Source organism: Lemur catta, chromosome 20, assembly GCF_020740605.2.
Source record: "Lemur catta isolate mLemCat1 chromosome 20, mLemCat1.pri, whole genome shotgun sequence".
Lineage (NCBI taxonomy): Eukaryota > Metazoa > Chordata > Mammalia > Primates > Lemuridae > Lemur > Lemur catta.
Window position 1 is genome coordinate 9,040,721 of NC_059147.1, and position 20,143 is coordinate 9,060,863.

At 38.1% G+C, this 20,143-nt stretch overlaps 2 long non-coding RNA genes across 7 annotated transcripts in view; both read right to left on the reverse strand.

Annotated features, from left to right (window-relative positions):
• Positions 1-1,329: 1,329 nt before the first annotated feature.
• On the reverse strand, positions 1,330-4,876 carry LOC123625079. The gene is made up of 3 exons (XR_006730353.1): positions 4,334-4,876; positions 3,719-3,830; positions 1,330-1,443 (listed from the first exon to the last, which is right to left on the reverse strand). It is a non-coding gene; the product is annotated as an uncharacterized LOC123625079 (long non-coding RNA).
• Positions 4,877-7,652: 2,776 nt separating this feature from the next.
• LOC123625115 overlaps positions 7,653-20,143 on the reverse strand; it is a 48,874-nt gene continuing 36,383 nt past the window's right edge. For 5 of the 6 annotated variants that reach the window (XR_006730365.1, XR_006730368.1, XR_006730364.1 and 2 more), the window contains 3 exons: positions 18,071-18,282; positions 15,672-15,908; positions 7,653-8,144 (listed from right to left, as the gene is read on the reverse strand). This is a non-coding gene — a long non-coding RNA (uncharacterized LOC123625115). Of the gene's footprint in view, positions 8,145-8,778; positions 9,589-15,671; positions 15,909-18,070; positions 18,283-20,143 lie in introns of those variants that run through there. The other variant, XR_006730367.1, reaches the window with a different exon arrangement.

Here is a 20,143-nt window from a genome sequence, read left to right on the forward strand (position 1 = left end):
TTTAACCTTAGGACTTTAAGTATGAACTGGGAAACCCCTGGGCTAATATGAGCTGCAAGATTCGTAACAGTCTTCACTTAGCATGCAGTCCTCACTTGCTGCAGACCACCAGGACAGCCCCCCTTTCCACCAACCACTGACTCCACTTCACTCAAGATTCTGCAACAGTAATGGGAATAACTTCAATCCTTGTAAGAGAAAGTGAAAACCCTTCTAAAATTGAGTGAAAGTGAAAATCCTTATAAGAAGTAAAATCCTTAGAAAGGCTTCATTATAGCATAATAATATAATGAGAATAAAAGTATGATTACAGAAAATTATAAGGAAAAATTTAGCCTTGCTATAATCAAAGGAATTCATGTCATGTAATCAAAAACTAATGAAAGGATACTTAATATCTTACTCTCAAATGCCATAAGCCTTAGAGATCTTCAATGCCATATTACCCTCTGATCAACTGGATAATTACTGTGACTTCTTCTATTTTAAAATTTATATTTGACCACTTTTAAAGTATATATTTACCTCTTCTCAAACGTATATTATTTTCCTTTTCAAATAGCCACTTATTTTGTCTTTTAAAACATCTTCATTGAGATGTAATTTATACCAAAACAGTCTCACCCACTGTAAGACTACTGTTCAATAATTTCGAGAGCACTGTACAATCATCACCACCCTCTGGGGTTAGAATGTTTCCTTCACTCCAGAGATTCCTTGTGCTGGTTGGTGGTCACTCCTGATCCTAACCCCCACCCCTAGGCACAGACTAATCTACTTATGTCTTCAAACATTTGCCTTTTTGAAAATTTTGTGTATATAGGATCATAAAATATGTATTCTTAATGTTTGGCTTCTTTCACTTAGCAGAGATTTTTATGGTATCCATTTAAAAAAGCATGTATCAATAGTTCTTACTGCCGTTGTATTTCACTGTATGGATATACTCATTCTGTTTATCCATTCACAAAGTGGTATACATTTAAATTATTTCTACTTCTTGGCTATTATGGACAATGCTACTAAAATATTCATGTATAAGACTGTGACATACCCTCCCTTCCTTGCAGATCATGTAACTATTCCTGGAAGAAGAGTGGATGGAAACTTTCACTGTATTCATGTATTAAAAATTCACATTAAGAATCTATAAAATTCATATGTTAAAAACTAAGGTACATTGGTCCCCATTTTCTTTCTTGCTTGCTTGCTATCTCTCTCTCTCTCTCTGTTTCCTTTCTTTTTTAGAGATGAGGTCTCTATGTTGCCCAGGCTGACCTTGAAATTTTGGGCTCAAGTGATTCTCCTGCTTCAGGCTCCTGAGTAGTTATGAACACAGGCATGTACCACCATGGCTGGCCCCATTTTGTGATTAGGGATCTCTTCTCTTATGCCTTCTTATCAGCAGATCCTCAGTAAATGATCACTACAGCTTGAATGTCTCTGCAAAAGTTCATGAGTTGGAAACTTAGTTGCCATCGTAACAGTATTAAGAGATGGGAGCTCTAAGAGGTTAGATTAGGCCTTGAGGGCTTTGCCCTCATAAATGGATTAGTGCTGATATCTTGGGAGTAGGTTGGTTATCCTCTGAAGGGTTTCTTGAACAGTCTGGTCCCCTTCCTCTCTGTCTTGTGCACACACATCTTTACCATGTGATGCTTTACAGGATGGCATGGTCCCACCAGATGCTGGCACCATGCCCTTGCACTTCCCAGCCTCCAGTACCATTAGCCAAATAAACTTCTGTTATTTATCAACTACCCAGTCTGTGGTATCACGTTGCAGCATTAGGAAACAGACTAAGACAGAAAATTGGTACTAGGAGTGGACTCTTGCTATAATAAATACCTGAAAATGTGGAAGAGGTTTTGGAACGGGGTTATGGGTAGAGGCTGGAAGAACCTGGAGAAATCGGCTAGAAAAAGACTTGACTGACATACATGAAGCATTCAGGGAGATTCAGGTGAGGGCTCAGAAGAAGAGGAGAGCTGCAGGGAAAGTCTGAACCATCTCAGAGAAGGTTTATTGGTCGTGATCAGAATGTTGGCAGAAACATGGATGTTAAAGGCAATTCTGACAAGGTCTTGGAAATGAGAAAAAAGGTATTGGAAACTGCAGTAAGAGCCATCCTTTGTTACAAAGTAGCAAAGAATTTGGCCGAATTGTGTCCATGTCCTCAGTCTTCTTGGAATATAGAATTTAAGAGTAATTTCTAGTGGAAGAAATATCTAAGCAGTAAAGTATTCAGGCTGTTGCACAGTTACTTCTAAGCACATACAGTGGAATACAAGAGGAGGAAAATGACTTGAAGATAGAACTGAGAATTTAAAAAGTATCACAACAGAAAGATTTGGAAAATTCCCAGACTAACCATGTAGACAGTGAAAAAACACATTCAGGAGAGAATTGGGGGTGGCGGGGGGGAACAGACCATTTGCTGAAGATATTACCGTGACTACAAGGGAGCCAGGTGCTATTCATCAAGACAATGGGAGAAAAACCATGAAGGCATTTCAGAGATTTTTGAGGCTTCTCCACCCTTCTCTGGCCCAGACTGCTTGCTAGGAAGGAAGGAGGGTTTTTGGGAGATGGGCTGAGGAGGTCCTGCACAGGCTTGCTTCCAGGAGAGGCATCAGGTCTCTGCTGCCCGCATTCTGATGCAGTGCCCCTTGGATGTGCCAGCCACGGCTCAAATAGGCTCCGGTGTGGCTTGATCCACCACTCAGGAAGATGTAAGCAGTAAGCCTTGGTGGCATTGACACCGTGCTAATTCTTCAGGCACACAGAACACAAGGACTGTAGGGATATGCCTACCTCCACCTAGATTTCAAAGGATGATGCAGAAAACCTGGGGGCTGGGCTCAGACCTTTCTTGGGGGTAGAGCTGAAACAGAATGTTCCCACTGGGATAATGTATAGTGAAACTGTGGGAGCAGGACCACCACCAGGACTCCAGAACTGTAGGGACCTCATGGTGCAATTCCAGCCTGGGAAGACTGCAGGCATGAGCCTCCAACACATGAGAACTGCCCAGTGGACTGAGCCCCACAAAGAAAGCCATGGGGACAGGGCTGCCTGCGGCTTTGAGGGCCTCACCCCTGCCCCTTGTGTGTCTAGGATATGGAACGCAGAATCGAAGGAGATTGGTCTCCCACTTTCAGATTTAATGTTATTTTCCCTGTTGGGTTTTTAACTTCCCTGGGAGAAGTTTCCCTCTCTTCTCACCTATTTTTCCCTTTTGGGAGGAGAATGTGTACCCTATGCCTGTCCCACCACTGCATTTTGGAAGCAGATAACTTATTTTGATTTCATAGGCTCATAGCTGGAGGGAATTTGCTTCAGAATGAATCGTGCCCATGTCTGATTGGAATGAAAGCCTAGACTTCAGACTTTTCACTAGATTCTGGAACAAGTTAAGACTTTTGGGGCCATTAGGATAGAATGAACATATTTTGCATGTGAGAAAGACAAATTTAGGGGGCCAGAAGCATAAAGTTACGGTTTGAACCTTCCACAGAAGTTCATGTGTTGGAAACTTAATGGGCATAACAGTATTAGAAGGTGGGGCTTTTGAGGTGATTAGGCCATGAGGGCTCTGTCCTCATAAATGGGTTCATGCTGTCATTGTTGCCACCTCAGGACTGGGTTGGTTATATAGGAGTGGGCTCCTGATAAGTTTGGCCCCCTTCCTCTCTATGTCATGCACAGTCGTCCTTACCATGTGATGCATTCTGCCATGGAATGACGCTTGCCAGATGCAGGTGCCAGCTTCCAGAAATGTTAGCCAAATAAATTTCTGTTCTTTTAAATTTTTCCAGTCTTGTGTTATTCTATTATAGCAGTGGAAAAGAGAGGAAGACAATGACAAAAAATTATATATCTATATACATCTAATTTTTTCTCTTCAAAGAACAGAAAACTATAAATATTATTTTATCGGATTTGTAAAAAACCCAAGCAAAACTTCTATACATAAAAAACACTCCACCAGGTGGGTGGCCCAGGTAAGCAGATGCTACGTGAGGGCGGCAAGGACCCCCCAAACAGACAGGTGGGGGCACAGTGGAGAGAGCAGCGGCCACCAAGCCCCAAGCCCATGTTGCTGCCTCAAGGGTGCTGGGGGCTCTGTGGGACAGCCCCCCCCCCAGTTCCCTGGAGCAGCAGGGCCCAGGGCACCCTGAGGCTTCACACATAGCCCTGCTCTGAGGCCTGTGCTCATTCTTCTGCTCCTCTTCTGGGCCCCCACTCTCAGGTGCCAGAAGCAGACTCATACCACCGAAAGCAGGGCCACCCTCGAGACCATGGGAATGGTGTTCCCCAGATGGAGACATACCTGACTGCCACCTTGTATTCGAGGGGGCGAGGACGGCTCTGCTGGCATAAGTCCCTTTCCCACATTACGGTTATAAACCCTCCTGCTGAATGTAGTGCTGTGACCAACGTGATGGGTGCTACGAGACTGGTGACCGGTGACAAAAGCAAGAATGACTGGGACGAGAAGTTTCAGTGTCGCCTCTTCAAGATCTGCCGAGATGTGCAGGAAACACTAGGACTAGCTCAGCACGGTCAGCCTTGTGAAACAACAGTGGAACTCTTGGTTGACAGGGTTAGACATTTAAGCTGCAAACCACACCTGGACAACCAACAAGCCACATACAGGTGTGGCTAAGAAGAAAACCTGACCTTTTAAGAAAATGCTGACAGCTGGCAACAATAGATGAAGATGGAAGAACGTATCTTTTGACAAAGAACTCATGCTTTTACAGCATAAAGCTGCCTTAATTTTGGGAAAGGACTATTTTAATAACTGACTTTAACCATGGGGAAATGTTCACTTAAAAGTATATTTGTTTACTATGAAAGTTTAAATGCACATTCATGCCTGGGAATATCTGACAATGCTTTTTCTAGTTTAATTACACATAATGTGCTGTTCCTCTGTAGCCCATTGAGCATATAAATAAGTCACAGTTCTACCAATGACAGGACTAATCACAAGGATAAGATTTTCATTTCTGTTTCTCTTGTAAAATTGGAACCATCAGCTGGTAATCTTGTAGGGATTATGCAATATGCATAGAAGGTGGCATGAACGAGATTCAGAAGCAGAGCCACTCTCATTGTATGAGCCACTCATGTAATAAATGTCACATTTTGCTACAACCTTTACCTAAATTGGAGAAAAGATGGATGGATTTAATGAGACAAATGACAAGTTGAACATACACACATCAGAGAACTGTATGCTGTTATGCCTTAGTGTATAGCCCCTGGCATTTGTTCTTTAATAGTAGATTCTGGGATATTTTTAAAAGTCTACAACATTTCACCAATAATGGTCTTAATAAAAAGTGTTCTTAAAAAAAACCTAAATTTAAAATTCTATGGACAGGTCAGATAACAGCAGACTGGACAGAGTGGAAGAGACAATTGATGAAATAAAAGTAAAAAAAGTAATTCAGAATGTAAGAAAGAGGCCCTCCAAAACCATGGGAAACAGAGAGATTAAGAAATGCAGAGGGTAGATCAACAAGGTCTAGATATGTTTGGAGACATCAAAGCATAGATTCAAGAAGCCAAATGAATCCAAACCAAGATAAGTTGCTGGGAGACAGGGACAGGGGCAGGGAATAGCTTACATTTACAGGAGGAACATTTACACAAAAAGCTGATTTCTCAACAGCAATTATGGAAGCCCAAAGACAGTGGAATGGCATCTTCCATGTGATGAAAGATGATTAACTACCAACTTAGAATTGTCTAGCCAATAAAAATGTATCAAGAATGAGGATAAATTAAGACATTTTAAAACTGAGATTCATTACTAAGAGGACTTCATTGATGAAACTTCTAAAGGATGTACACTACCAGCAGAATGATGAAAGTTCTGAGATGCAGGAGGAATATAAAACAAAGTATTAAATATGTAGCTAAATTTAAGTGAATACTGACAGTATCATATAAAAATTATCAAAATGTCTAGTGTTTTTAAAATTATAAGACAGAATTAAAATGCAAAGCAACAATAGATATAAATTTGAAGGGATATAAATTGTTAAAAAATTCCTTGTATTATTATCTACAGAGATAAAAAATAGGTCCTAGCCAAAATATTAGCATACCAAAAGCAGCAATGTATAAAACCAAAATCATATCACAATCAATTTCAGTTTATCTTACAAATGCAGATAATGTAATGCAATTCAAACACGTTTAACTATTTTTTTAATGACCACCTTAACAGATGTAACGTAAGTACCTAGTAAAAATGCAACATTCGTTCATGATAAAACTTCTGAAAACTACTATGAGAAGGGAACTTCATTACTACAATTATAGGAAAGACCCCAGGCTAGCCCCTGTGATTTCTGCTCCTTGGACTTCTCACCTTGTATAATCCTCTCCCCTTGAGTGTGACTTGCTATTAGAATTTTGCAGATGTAACGAAGGTACCAAATCAGTTATTTTTTAAGTTCATCAAAAGGGGGATTATCCTGGGTGAGCCTGATTCCTGAGTGGACAGACTTGCCTTGCTGGCTTGATGAAGTAAGCAGCCACGTTGAGGAAGTCCACCTGGCCATGAACTGTGAATAACCTGTAGAGACTGTAGGCAACCTCTAGGACTTGAGCGTAGCCAGCCAAGAGTCAGCAAATAGCTGGGGACCTCAACTTAAAAACAATTCAGAAAAAAAAAATCTGTATTCTATACCTATATTTCTATTTATCTAGAAAGAGAGAAGGAGAAAGGGGATAAAGAATAAAACAAATGCAGTAAAATGTTAACAACTGGGGAATGGTATCCAAGAATTCTTTGTGCTATTCTTGTAATTTTTCTGTAAGTTTGAAATTGTCAAAATAGAATAGTTCTAAAATGAAAAATAAATTTTTAAAATTATTAATAAATTATAGCCCATTGAATAAAATAAACCATGGATCCTTAATACAAATGAAGATATTGAAGGTTTCATGAGGAACAGAGACATTTATATAGTCTCAAATTACCCCCCATACTAATTAATTACAAGGTGAAAGAAATAATAGTACAGAGGAGAAACCCAGCAGATACCACCATTAGTGACCAATGCTAACATCACCAGTAATAGGACAAATCAGATTGTAGGTCACATGATAGCATGCAAAGAGAAGATCACAGGATCACTTCTGGGATGATCTAAATCCAATGATAATGAAACATCAGAAAATCCAGTGTAGGGAAAGTCTGCATTACTAGACTTTATTCTCAAAAGATTCAAGGTCATGAAGGTTGAGGAAAGACTGAGGAGAACTGTTCAGACTGAAGAAGTTTAAGAGACATGACGATTAAATGCCATCCACAAATCTGAATGGGATCCTTTTTGCTATAAAGGACATTATAGATGAATAACAAAACTTGAGAAGAATCCAAGGATTAAATGATAGAATGTATTGATGCTAACTTTTTGATCATGAATGTTGCACTGTAGTTATGTAGAATGTCCCGACCTGCAGGAATACCCACTGAAGTAATCAGGGGTGATGGCAGAATGTCAGCAATTCCATCTCAAATGATTCCGAGGAAAAAACTTCTTTGTACTAAAACTTGAAACTTTTCTCTAATTTTAAGACTGTTTCCAAAAGTTAATCTAAAATAAAGGAATGAATGGATGAAAATAAAAGGTGAAAAGCCTTAGGCAAATTTTATTTCTCCATGAGGAAACATCTATATAAATCCATGCTTAAAATTACAATTATATAAGTTTGATGGCCCTATAACAATTGTAATACATCCAAACATTGACAATGACCACAGTACTAGGAGACAAAATGCTATCTGTCTAAAGTTAAATCTATCACTACGTATAGTCATAAAAATCATGAAATACAAATAAGCTATCAATTAACTTCACTAAAGTATTCGTGAACACTTCATTGATTGGCTGTTTAAACAGCTGACATTGGACAGTCTGAGGATGTCATACTCAATAACACTGGTTTTCATTTGCAATATCTGCTTAAAAGTCTATCCGATCATACACATTTTTTTTTTAACTTTTACTATTGGTATATATTCTGATGACGCTTTCCAAACTAGGCCTCCTTCATCAGTGGATCTTGGAGGAGAAGCTACCCTACAGGAGAGGCTCCAGATTCCAATTTGGCAGCACCTGGATGGATAAAGAAAGAATTATTTTCTTTACCAAAAAATTTCATAGGAACTAAGGGTAAGTCAGGAAAAAAGAGTTGAGAACTTTATCAGTGTTAATAAGAATGAAAAATACGTATGTATGACTACAATACAAAATTATTATAATAATTTGCCCATAGTTACACATTGAATTATCATTGTGGTTAAGTATCAGAGCTTCTGGTTTTTTCCCTCTTCTCTATTCAACAACCATGTGTTAACATACTATGATAAGCACTGGAATTACAAGATGAAGATGACACAGTCCAGCTCTCACAAATCCTATACTACAATCTCAAACTACAGACGCACAATTTCCATACAGAGTGATAATATCATATCCAATTTCTTTACAAATATTTGACTAACAAGTTTCCCAATATTTTAAGAGACTATTTTCCACAACATTTCTGTGACAGTAACATTACAGACAGGCTTCATAAAATAACTTATGTGATAGCATTCGTAGCCAGGTCTTGTAAAAGTAGTAACTCAGCACCAGATAAAGGGAAGAGCTTTCATTGAAATAATCTAACATTACCACTGATAAACACATGTAAAATGTATATTGCAACATAACTCAATTAAGGGACTACTGAGGTAAGTTACTATCTTTTCCCCCAAAAGCACTTCTCCTAAATATTTACTTATCATGGGTGACAGATTCTATTACTTCTTTATACCCCAGCCACAACTACTTCCATATGTATATTTTACTTAGATAAATATGAAATACTGTTCTTGACAGAGTGCTTACGTTTGTACTGAATAAGTCTTAGCTCTCTAGAGAATACATTCTGTATCGCAAGTTTAGTAGAGGTCCCTTTCCCCCTAACTCTTCAAGAGTACAGGGTAGAAGTTGGTGCCTCTATTCCAACCCTGGAGGGGCTCCCCCCACATCAATCCTCTTCCAGCCTTTCACTGACCCTTGGATTCTTTATGACATAAAGGACTGCCGAGGGCAACTGCCTTTGGGAAACAGTTACCAGGTCAGATGTAAAAGCTCAGAGGGAAAAGGGACAGACTCAGAACACTGGGAGGCAGCTGCTCTGGGAGTGGCACCCAGAAGTCGAGGAAAAGGGTCTGGAGTGTTGATCCCTCAGTTTTGTTCTGGCTGGTGGGAGGCTGGGGTGGTTTTGCTGATATTGACAAGTGAAAACTGGCACATATTAAATGATGTTTTAAAAGTTTCTTTCATTTTATTCCTACTTTCCCATTAAATCTCACACATTCCTCATATTTCCCTCAATAAAAATTCATAATTCTTGTGTCCAGTTGAATGACTTCAGATAATGGATGGAGAAGGGAGGAAAAAAAAGTCTTGGTGACATTAATCACTGTCCTATTCAGTTGTGGGAGGCAGCGGCTGCCATCAATGGGTTTTGGAGTGTGTACAGCAATAGCCCAGGAGAAACTGAACATTTCTAGAGGAAATAAAAAAAATTTTCATCAACTGCTGATCTTCATTTTATGCATAACACTACATCAGAAGTTATATGACCTTATTATGGAGTAAAATACATAAAGTATTTTTAATAAAAATGCTCCTCCTTTCTCCGTGTCCTTTGTATCTGTTTCCAGGTGGGGATTAAGTGTCAGATGGTGGAGGCAGCCTGAAGTCCAGTATTGACAAGGGGAGCACATCTGTTGCTTTATTTATACTTTTGTAACTAGGGGACGTGGAGGAAGTTACACACGGGAGAACAATGTGCCAGTGGATTTTAGCTAATTAGAAGGAGTCTCTCATAACTGGTAGTTCTCAACCGATGTCCCACAGAAATCTAAGGTTCCACAGAAGACACTGCAGGCTTAAGGGATAAGGAAGTCACAGCTTCAGAGCCCCCAGCCCTGCTTTAGCCACACAGCTCTGCTTTTATCTGTTCTATGTAATACTGTTTCATGCAATGTTTTAAAAATTTTCTCTTCTTTGAAAAAATGTTTGAAAAGGTACGAATGTCACTGATGTAGTAAAAGTCCCTAAATTTACATAAGAGGCAACTCAGAGAGAGTTTGTAGCTTGCCTGCGCTCACAAGCCAATTCACTACAAACCAGGAATGAGCTTTATGTCTTACTGAGCCTGACGTTCTATGCCAGTTACTTCCTTCATCTTCAGAAAAAATATATAGATTTTTTTTGATGTAACTCAGACAAAAATGCATACGTAATACTATCACGTAGCTCAATAATGTGAAGGCAGGAGACATAAAAAAGTAGCTTTCTAACTAAATTGTATGTTCTAAAGTTATAAATACAAATTAAGGAACACAAATTGATAGCATAACGTCAGTTAGTAGCAGTCACTGTACTCGATTTATAAAGAACAAATTTTTAAACTACAGAACAGAGAACTTGAAGGAGAAAATTTTTAGTTGAAGATTTCAAGCAAATTGAAATAAAGTTCTTTCTTAAAAGGATGATTCACTTTCTCCAAATAAACCTCGGTTTACCAAAATCTATCAACAAATGAATTATCCGTGTTGTGAGTTATTTGTAGCAACATGGAAAACCAAACCAGGTTTCTCTTTACCATCTGACACAGCAGTCTAATTTCTCACCATTAGTTGGTACATACAGAGACATGGAGTTAATTTCAATTATAATTTAAATCCAGGCAGAAATGATAGGAGAACCTTCATTTTTCCAAGCGAGGACTTACATTCTCTACCTTCCTCTTGAGTGACTGGGTGAATCTGGGCAAAGTGCATTGAATGTGCTTGTTGGAGCTCTGCCTCCCTTCTTTGAAAAGATCTGTCTGCCTACAATGACATGGATTCAATTCTGCTGTCATCTTAGCAGGAAGCACCCAGTTCCTGCTACAGGTGTCAAGCTTCTGTTCAGGCACTTTCAACCGTGTGGGTAAGTGCCTGATCTGGGATGAAGTATTCAGAAGCCCCCTGTGGCTGCACAGCTGAGCCACATCCTCCCATTAGTTATCATGAGTCAGTGACAAGGCTAGGATGTTGATGCCCACCTGCCTGACTCCTGTGTTCTGAACTCAGAAGGGGAAAAAGAATGTCATTTGCTGCCTACCCTACCAGAGCCCCACCAAGAAAGGTGACCATACAACGCTTATGGACATGTTTTCTTCTTCCTTGACTTTATAATCTTACTGTACATTCTTCAACACAACCCTCACTTGAAAGAGGAAGAGAGTTAGAAGGAAGATTTTAGAAAAAGAAACATAGTGAAATCAATAACAATAGCAAATCCCAACAAATACAAATATAAAGTTCCCTCATGCAATGATAAGCCATTGCCAGGCTATTGTTAAATTATACTTGAGATTACAGGTTGGAAAATACTACTGCATTCTCTTTTACAGACCAATTTGATAAATACACATGCACACGCACACATTTCCACAGTCAATACACTTTCAGTAACTACTGATGTATTTAAATTAAAATTTGACATCATTCTCTATTTTAAGGAGCACTCAGATGTTATAAAAATGAGTATGCATGCAAATGCAATGGGATCAAATAAGTCTGTCGATTTAAACCATTGCAATTCAATATCAACTTGTAAGTAGTTCAATGTATGAAGGAAATTACACTAGTCAGTCTGTAAATATTAAATGCAACTATTTTCTCACAGAGAAAAGAACTGGGAAAAGGTTTGTTTATCAAGGAGCTGAAGGATTAAGTACAGGAACACACATGTGAAGACTTTGTGAAAAAAATGAAAGAAAGAAAAAGAATTGGAAGAAGTAGAAAGATTACCTGAAACTTTCAAGGGATAAAATGACTACTTGGCATTTGGCTAAGCAGATAAAATGGAGATAGGCAGAATGATATAGTGCCTATGACTGAAATAATAAACAAGTCTTCGATATAATATACTCTGTCCTTGCTTTATGAGTAATTAGCATAACCATTATGATAGTTTGATTAGAGTCGAAATTCAGAGGAGACAGGCACTGCCTTAGTGATGCAAACAGGCCTATTTTTAGTTGGGAAGAAATGTAATTCAATATTCTGTTGAGATATGATATTCCATCGTGTAAAAAGTGAAAGTCTTAGAAACATTGTTTTAGCTTTGATGTATCTGTATAACCACATTGAGAAAGAGTTTCTAAACTGAATGCATATTTGAGAAATAAAAAAATTAAATAATTAGAAATGTTTGAAAAGTATCAGTAATGCACCCAAATCCAAAAACCATCTATGTAAAAATTAGTCTTCCTATTTAGAACATTTAAAAACACATGTACTGAGTATTGTGTGACATGCAATCTGTTAGTCACACAAGTCCTTAGCAACTCTTGAATATAAAAAAATTTTAAACCAGATAAATTTCATCTTTTATAAAATTGGAATTTTTTTAAGATTTCAGTCATCAGAAAAGAATACTATGTTCAAAAACAGTGAACTAGTGATGCATCTGTGCAGGCTAATTTTAATTTTGGTGGTATATAATCATATAATGGAATAAGGAACCAATAAAACTCTAAAATTACTTCTCATATATAGGATCAAGCACCCCAGAATTAAACTAGAACATGAAAACCAAAAGTAAACATTAGCAAGACATATTCTTAGTAATCTGTTATCACTACAATGGTGGTAAGTGGCAAGGCAAGACTTCATGTAATGGGGGGAGAGATGCAATAAATGCTACATTTTATGAACACAGAGAAACTTGCTTCAACAATCACAACTGAAATACATTACTAGAGAAATAATTATAATTATTTGCCTTAAAGTTTAAAAAACAAATACCAAGATAGAACCTCAGAGTAGGAATAGCACAAAATGCTAAAATCTTGCAAATAAAGCAGATGGATAAACAAATTCAGTATGAATGCCATCTTTAACATTTTACTTTGTAGAATCATAGCTAAAAATCTCTAAACATCTTGTTGTTTTGCAATGCCCCATCCAAAGCCCACCCCCCCATTTTTAAAAATCATTTTGGATAGTACGTTATCATCTCTCATCATATTATGTGATGCTTTCATAGTGGAAATAATTAAATTTCCAGCAATTCTAGAAGCCACTTTCTTTCCATAATTCTAAGAATTTTGTAAACAACAACTGTAATAAAGGGCTCTTTCAAGGCATTCTGCAGTGATTATGGGACATGTCTTTGTAGCTTAATAGAACAGTGCTTTTTAATCTTTTGTGTTAAGTCTGATGTGATTTGGCAAACCAGTGCCCCACAAGGAAACCATACATACATTAAGTTTTTTTTTTTTTTTTTGAGACAGAGTGTCGCTTTGTTGCCCAGGCTAGAATGAGTGCCGTGGCATCAGCCTAGCTCACAGCAACCTCAAACTCCTGGGCTTCAGCGATCCTACTGCCTCAGCCTCCCGGGTAGCTGAGACTACAGGCATGCGCCACCATGCCCGGCTATTTTTTGCTATATATATTTTAGTTGGCCAGATAATTTCTTTCTATTTTTTTAGTAGAGATGGGGTCTCGCTCTTGCTCAGGCTGGTCTCGAACTCCTGACCTTGAGCGATCCACCCACCTCGGCCTCCCAGAGTGCTAAGATTATAGGCATGAGCCACCGCGCCCGGCCTACATTAAGTTTTAAATAAATGATTTCTCAACTTGTCTAGAAATCCTAAAAATAAACACCTCTTTCCCCCCCCAAAATTAATTAAGGGGAGAATATATCCTCAAAAACCCTTGCACTGCATCTGCATATACACACTCTTTCATCATCATCTTGTAAAATGATACATGATCTGAGTTTCCTGATAAAAGCTAATACAAATATAAAATTTTAAACCAGATAAGTTTCATCTTTTATAAAATTGCAATAAATTTTTAAGATTTCCGTTATCATATCATGCTTAACAATTTACAGAAGTATTTAACACATCTTTTTGTACCCAGTAGTCCAGTTTTATGACTCTGAAGCACTTAGACCCTGGTTATCTCAATTTGTTTAGAAAAGTAAAACAAAGGAAGCTAACAAAGTGATGACAAAATATCAACTAGCGAGGATCTTATAATTTAGGTATTAAAAGAGTCATTTAATTTGAACTTTTAAGCTGTTGGCTGAACCTTAGATTTTCTCTTCTGCGATTTGTTAGGACATGAAGCCAGGTAAAGAGACAAGGTTGAGACCTCGTTTAACAAGGGCCTATGCTACTTTTCTCTGCATTAAGATGAGCATGACACCACCACCAAAACATAAGCCAATGTGCACTGATTGAAATAGGAAGTTTAATAATAATGATACACAAAGAAAACTAGTTCCTATTTCTTTCTTTTTGTTCAAACAAATGTTTTATGGTTTCTGCAATTATTTTTTCTTAGAGACAGGGTCTCATTATGTTCCCCAGGCTGAAGAGCAGCGGCTGGCTATTCACAGGTGCGATCATGGTGCACTACAGCTGTGGACTCCTGGGCTCAAGTGATCCTCCTGCCTAAGCCTCCCAAGTAGCTGGGACTAGAGGCACCACCACTGAGCTTGGCTTTTTAAATTTTCACTCTAGTCCCAAAATGGTCAAGCGTTAGAAACGTATCTTAAACTAGGTCAAGCATAGGTGAACTATTTTTTTTCTCTTACCAGCTGTACAAGTGATACAGCTTGTCATGGTTGGATTCATTCTGAGATCCCTAGAAATTATTACTATGAGTGAAATCACATGGTTGGATGGGGAGATTCCTGTTATTAATACATCTCCAGGGGATATGGGGACCATGTGTAGCGTCACCAGGAATTTGGCCAGGAAGAACGTCACTGATTCTGTTTGATAATAGTTGCATTTAAACACTGTTGATATCATTGCCATCTTAGTCATCAATCATTCCAGTGATGGCAAAATAGAGACACATAAGTAAACTTCATTTTAAAAATCCATATATTTGCTTGACTTAACAGTTTAAAAACTGCCGTACAATTCCCTAGCAGTAGACACATTTCACAAAAATTGAGATGAAAATGCCATAAGTACAATAGCAATTAAGGATATACTCTTACATAAGAAAATGACAAAAGTTTTAACTTAAAAACAGAATTAATCTATTTTAGTGTTACAGGTTTACTGTATTCATAAAAATTATTTATCTTGGATCATTTTTAATAATTAACATCCTTTTGTGGCTAAGTGTTAGGATGCCAAGCATTCACTTAGGATTAGGGATGGAAAACTTGAGATGACGCAAGAAAACTTTAAAAGAGTTATGAACCACGACCAAATGAAAATCAAGTAGAAAGTAAGCCAAAGCATCTCACAGTATACCTTTAGTTATCAGGCAACGATATTCAATCGCTAAAATCTAACTTAAATGCAGCTTTTAAAGAAATTTAAAATGTGTCCGTGTACTTACATTTAATGACCAAAGTTAACAAATGGGTATCTCTTGAAAATGAGGGCTCCATAGACTTAGGAAAATGTAAGATTTCCGTTTCCTTTCTTTATTTACACAGATAATTATGACCTTTATTTAACATGCATAAGCCAATTAAACAACTAAATATTTCACCCACATTCAAAATAAGAATTATATCAGAAATATGAAATTAAAGAAAAAAGATAATCTAACCTACCTTGGTCAAGCTGTTCACTAGGCTGTTATTTGTAGTCTCTGGGCTTGAGGCAGGGATCACTATGTTCTCCCCTGGAATAAATTTTCTTTTGAGAGCTGAAGTTCATTAAGATTTGCAACCCAAGGTGACTGCAGGACTGGCCTCATAGCAGGACTAGCAGATACAGATCCGGTCTTCTGTTTCTCCCCCAGACGGTTGGTCTTGACCTCTGCTAGCGTCTCATTAACTCTGTGAAGACTGCAAAACACAAATGCTTAGTATTTCATTTTCCCTACATGATTCCTAAACGACTTGTACTTTTAAAAAATTGTCAGAGGAGTAAATAAAATTTCCCAATAAACAGTATTTTAACATTGAAAATGGGTGAGAGCATGCCTACTGTATGGAAGTACAGTTTTAAAATTGTTCTAAGGGAGTACAAGCATTTCTAGGGGGATTTCTAACAAACAAGTAATTCAGACACAGGAAGGAGGGGAGAGAAATGGGTACCAATGGTGGATGGCTTAACAGGCAACACTCGCTACCTTCTGGAATGGCTCTCCTTGTAAGATTCCGGAGGATGTCATTTAGAAATACTTGTATTTAAGGGGCAACCGCGTGAGATTATGAATTTGTTAATTTGACAATAATAAACATTTTGTATGTATAAATATATCAAAACATCATGTTGTACTCCTTAAACATCCCAATACTTAACCACATATGTACATTTATTATTTAAAGGAACCCAAGATAAATACTTTTTATGAATGAAATAAACCTGTAACACTAAAACAGATTAAAAAACTCAAACTAAAAAAAAGGTAGAAATACTTATATTTAGTAAACCAGTTTGGAGATTTAATAAAAAAATCCCTCGAAGACATTTTCAAGCATTTGTTTTCACCACCTTTGTACATTTCACCCATTTTCTAGGAAAAATTAAGCACTTGGCACTGAGGAGTAATTCAGAGCAACACCTAGGGGAGAAGGAGAGTGCTGAGGTGGTGATCAGAAAGAACTAAAGGAGCTGCAAAGGCAGGTAGCTCCTAGCATGGTTACCAAGGCAGCAGAGGGGGACCTGTCCTTGCTGTTTTCCACACACCCCCTCAGGCTGACCAAGATATGAGCTTTAACCACTTTGGGAATTATACTTCTTTTCATCCCTAAGTTCATCATTTCCTATTCCCCAAGTATGTCTATGCATAGACACACTGTAGAGGATAGTTTTTCTCCAGACACCCTGTGGTGATAATATCAAAGATCGCAACCAAGGAGAGTTTACTGAGTGCCAGAATGTGCCCGGAGCAGCACTAGTACTTGACCCTTTTGCATTAAGTTGTAACCTCCACACAATAGTTGAACTCATTGATATTTTTACTTAGGGGAATGCTAATGGGAATTTTATAACAATATCGCTCTCTAAATTGGAAAGCTTCAAAGACTAAGAGATCGGGTTAACTACATGAGAATATTAAGGGGGGAAAAAGCCATATAAAACTCTCAAAAAGGCAGAGAGACATAAACTGCCCTGGACTAACATTTTTAAAGGTAAGTTCATTCACTAACATCATTTTCCAAAATTATATAGTCTAGTTAGCTTTTCCTTCCCACTGGGGACTCTTAAATAAAAGTCTGACCCCCATTCAACAGACTAACAGACCCTCCTTTGGCTAAAAGACCCCAAAGATTTAAATTCCTGGCCATGACAGGACAGAGTCTGGCCACATTGCATTTGCTGCTATCCCCCCTTCCCCTGGCTAATCTTTACTAGAGATTTTCAAAAGCTGACTTGAGAAGAACAAAAGGCTGGAAGACTTCTCGGCTTACTCCCTCCCTCACCTTCCTTCCCTCCCCCTTCCTCCTGTTTTTATGGTTTTGATACGACAGCTATTTCAGATCACAGACAGTTTCTTCTTATAAATGGCTGCCAGCCGTAGACTGGTTCTGGCTGGTCTTCTGAGCATGTGCAGTTCATGGACTCAGGCCCTACATTTCACCTTTTTACATATAGGACCCATTTATAACGCATTTAGCATCTTAAATCTCCACCCCAAAGTGCTCATGGATGTATGTACATACCTGTAAACCTCATATACATGTGTGTATGTCTCCCTGACAATATTCATAGCTCCTCCTGTGACATGTTGAATATGTACACGTGGCCAACCATTCAGCATACATTCTTGTCTTACCCCTCTCTTTCTTGAAGTGTCTGTGTTGCTTCCCAGCTTGTCAGGATGGCCAGCCTGCAGGGTGTAACCCTTGAGAAGAAACAGTCTCCCTTCTAAATTCACAGACTTTGTGAACCTTTTCTAGTCAACAGCACTAATTTCAAGAACGTGTCTCCCTAAAAATTATGCTTTTGAGGCAAATCAATGAACTCCATTTATTTTACAAGATTCTATGTTTTGACTTACTTGTTTAGTTCATTGGACAAAAATTTTCTAAGTATTAATTCTTTTAAGATAGCGCTGCTTAGCATTTCCAATTTGTTTTCATTAAAGTCTTTTTGAGGTTTCTTTTTGGAAAGAGCAGATTTCAAATCTTTAGTCCTGCATTTGAGCTGACTTCTTGGAGCAGTATGATTGTGTCTTAGCCACTCTAAGTCTTCTTGTGATTCTGCTTGTGTCTAAAACAAATCAAAAGGATACATTTTAAGAATAATTATAACCTGAATAATCACTGGATATTTCTTTCCTTTAGTTTTGAGCCAGTGATTTAGAGATCAATTTTAAATGTGTGAAAATAGAAGCTGAAGGTTAAAATATTTATCATCAATATCAACTAAACTGATGATTAAATCAGAATCAAGTTTATTAAGTATGAAATGTCTAATTTCCTTAAGTATTAAGTTAGACTGTTGATATTTGGCATTTCACTTTGACACTTCTTGTTTTATTTTTCTTATGAAGATACATCCCCATTTCTTCAAACACACGGTTTGGTCTGTGGTTATCTTTCTTTCTTTTTTTTTTTTTTTTTTGAGACAAAGTCTCACTCTGTTGCCCGGGCTAGAGTGCCATGGCATCAGCCTAGCTCACAGCAACCTCAAACTCCTGGGCTCAAGCAATCCTCCTGCCTCAGCCTCCTGAGTAGCTGGGACTACAGGTATGCGCCACCATGCCCAGCTAATTTTTTCTATTTGTATTTTTAGTTGTCCATAAAATTTCTTTCTATTTTTAGTAGAGGTGGGGTCTCGCTCTTGCTCAGGCTGGTCTCAAACTCCTGAGCTCAAACCATCCACCCGCCTCGGCCTCCCAGAGTGCTAGGATTATAGGTGTGAGTCACCATGCCCGGCCTGTGGTTATCTTTCAAAGTTTTATTTTCGAGCAATTTTTGTGAAACCATGGATAAGTCAATAATTCGTGTTATTTTCAAATATGAGTCCTGTGGAACCAGGGCTGCACAGACAGCTCGAAATATCAATGAAGTGTTTGGGAAGGATGTGGCTAATGAATGCACAGTGTGTCAACAGTTTGAGAAGTTCCATTCTGGTGATTTTAATCTTGAAAATGAGCCACATGGGTGATCTGAGATCAGGGTGGATAATGATGAGCTGAAAGCTGTAGTGGAAGCAAATCCATCTCAACCTACACATGAATTAGCAGCAAGGTTTGACATTACTCTTCCAACAATACTGGACCATTTGAAACAAATCAGCAAGGTAAAGAAGCTGGATAGATGGGTACCACATGAATTAAACGTGTCAGAAGTGAAATCATCTCGAAGCTCGCCTTTGTTTGCTGTCACAACATAAAGGTGACCCATTTCTATACCATATTATGAGTGATGAAAAATGGATTCTTTTGACAATGGCAAGCATTTGGCACAATGGCTGGATAAATATGAAGTGCCAAACCACAGTCCAAATCCAAATATTCACCACAAAAAGCTAATGGTGTCTGTGGTCCAGCGCTGATATCCACTACAGCTTCATGAAACCTAGTCAATCAATTACAATGGATGTCTACTGCAACCAACTGGATGAAATGATGAGGATGCTTGCAAGTAAACAGCTGAGATTGGTCAGTAGAGACAGGCCAATCCTCTTGCAAGACTACATGTCACACAAACAATGCTGCTCAAACTACAGAGTCTGAACTTGGAAACTCCCTGTCATCTACCATATTCACCAGACCTTGCACCAACTGACTACCACTTCTTCCAGGCTTTGGACCACTTCCTGCAAGGAAAAATATTCAATTCTCAACAAGCTGTGGAAAATACCTTTTGCTATTTCATCACCACTCACTCTCCAGCCTTTTTTGCTGCTGGCATAAACAAACTACCATTAAGATGGCAAAACTGTGTCAATAGTTTAGGTGCACACTTTAATTAATTTACTGCTTCCTGTTTGAGATATAATGAACTAAACTTTCATTTGAAATCAGACATTTCATATTTAATGACCTAATAAATCTGAATTATAAAAAATTTGAATAATTTTTATATTAGTTCTCATGTAATTTGATAGTTCAAAAACAGTAGAA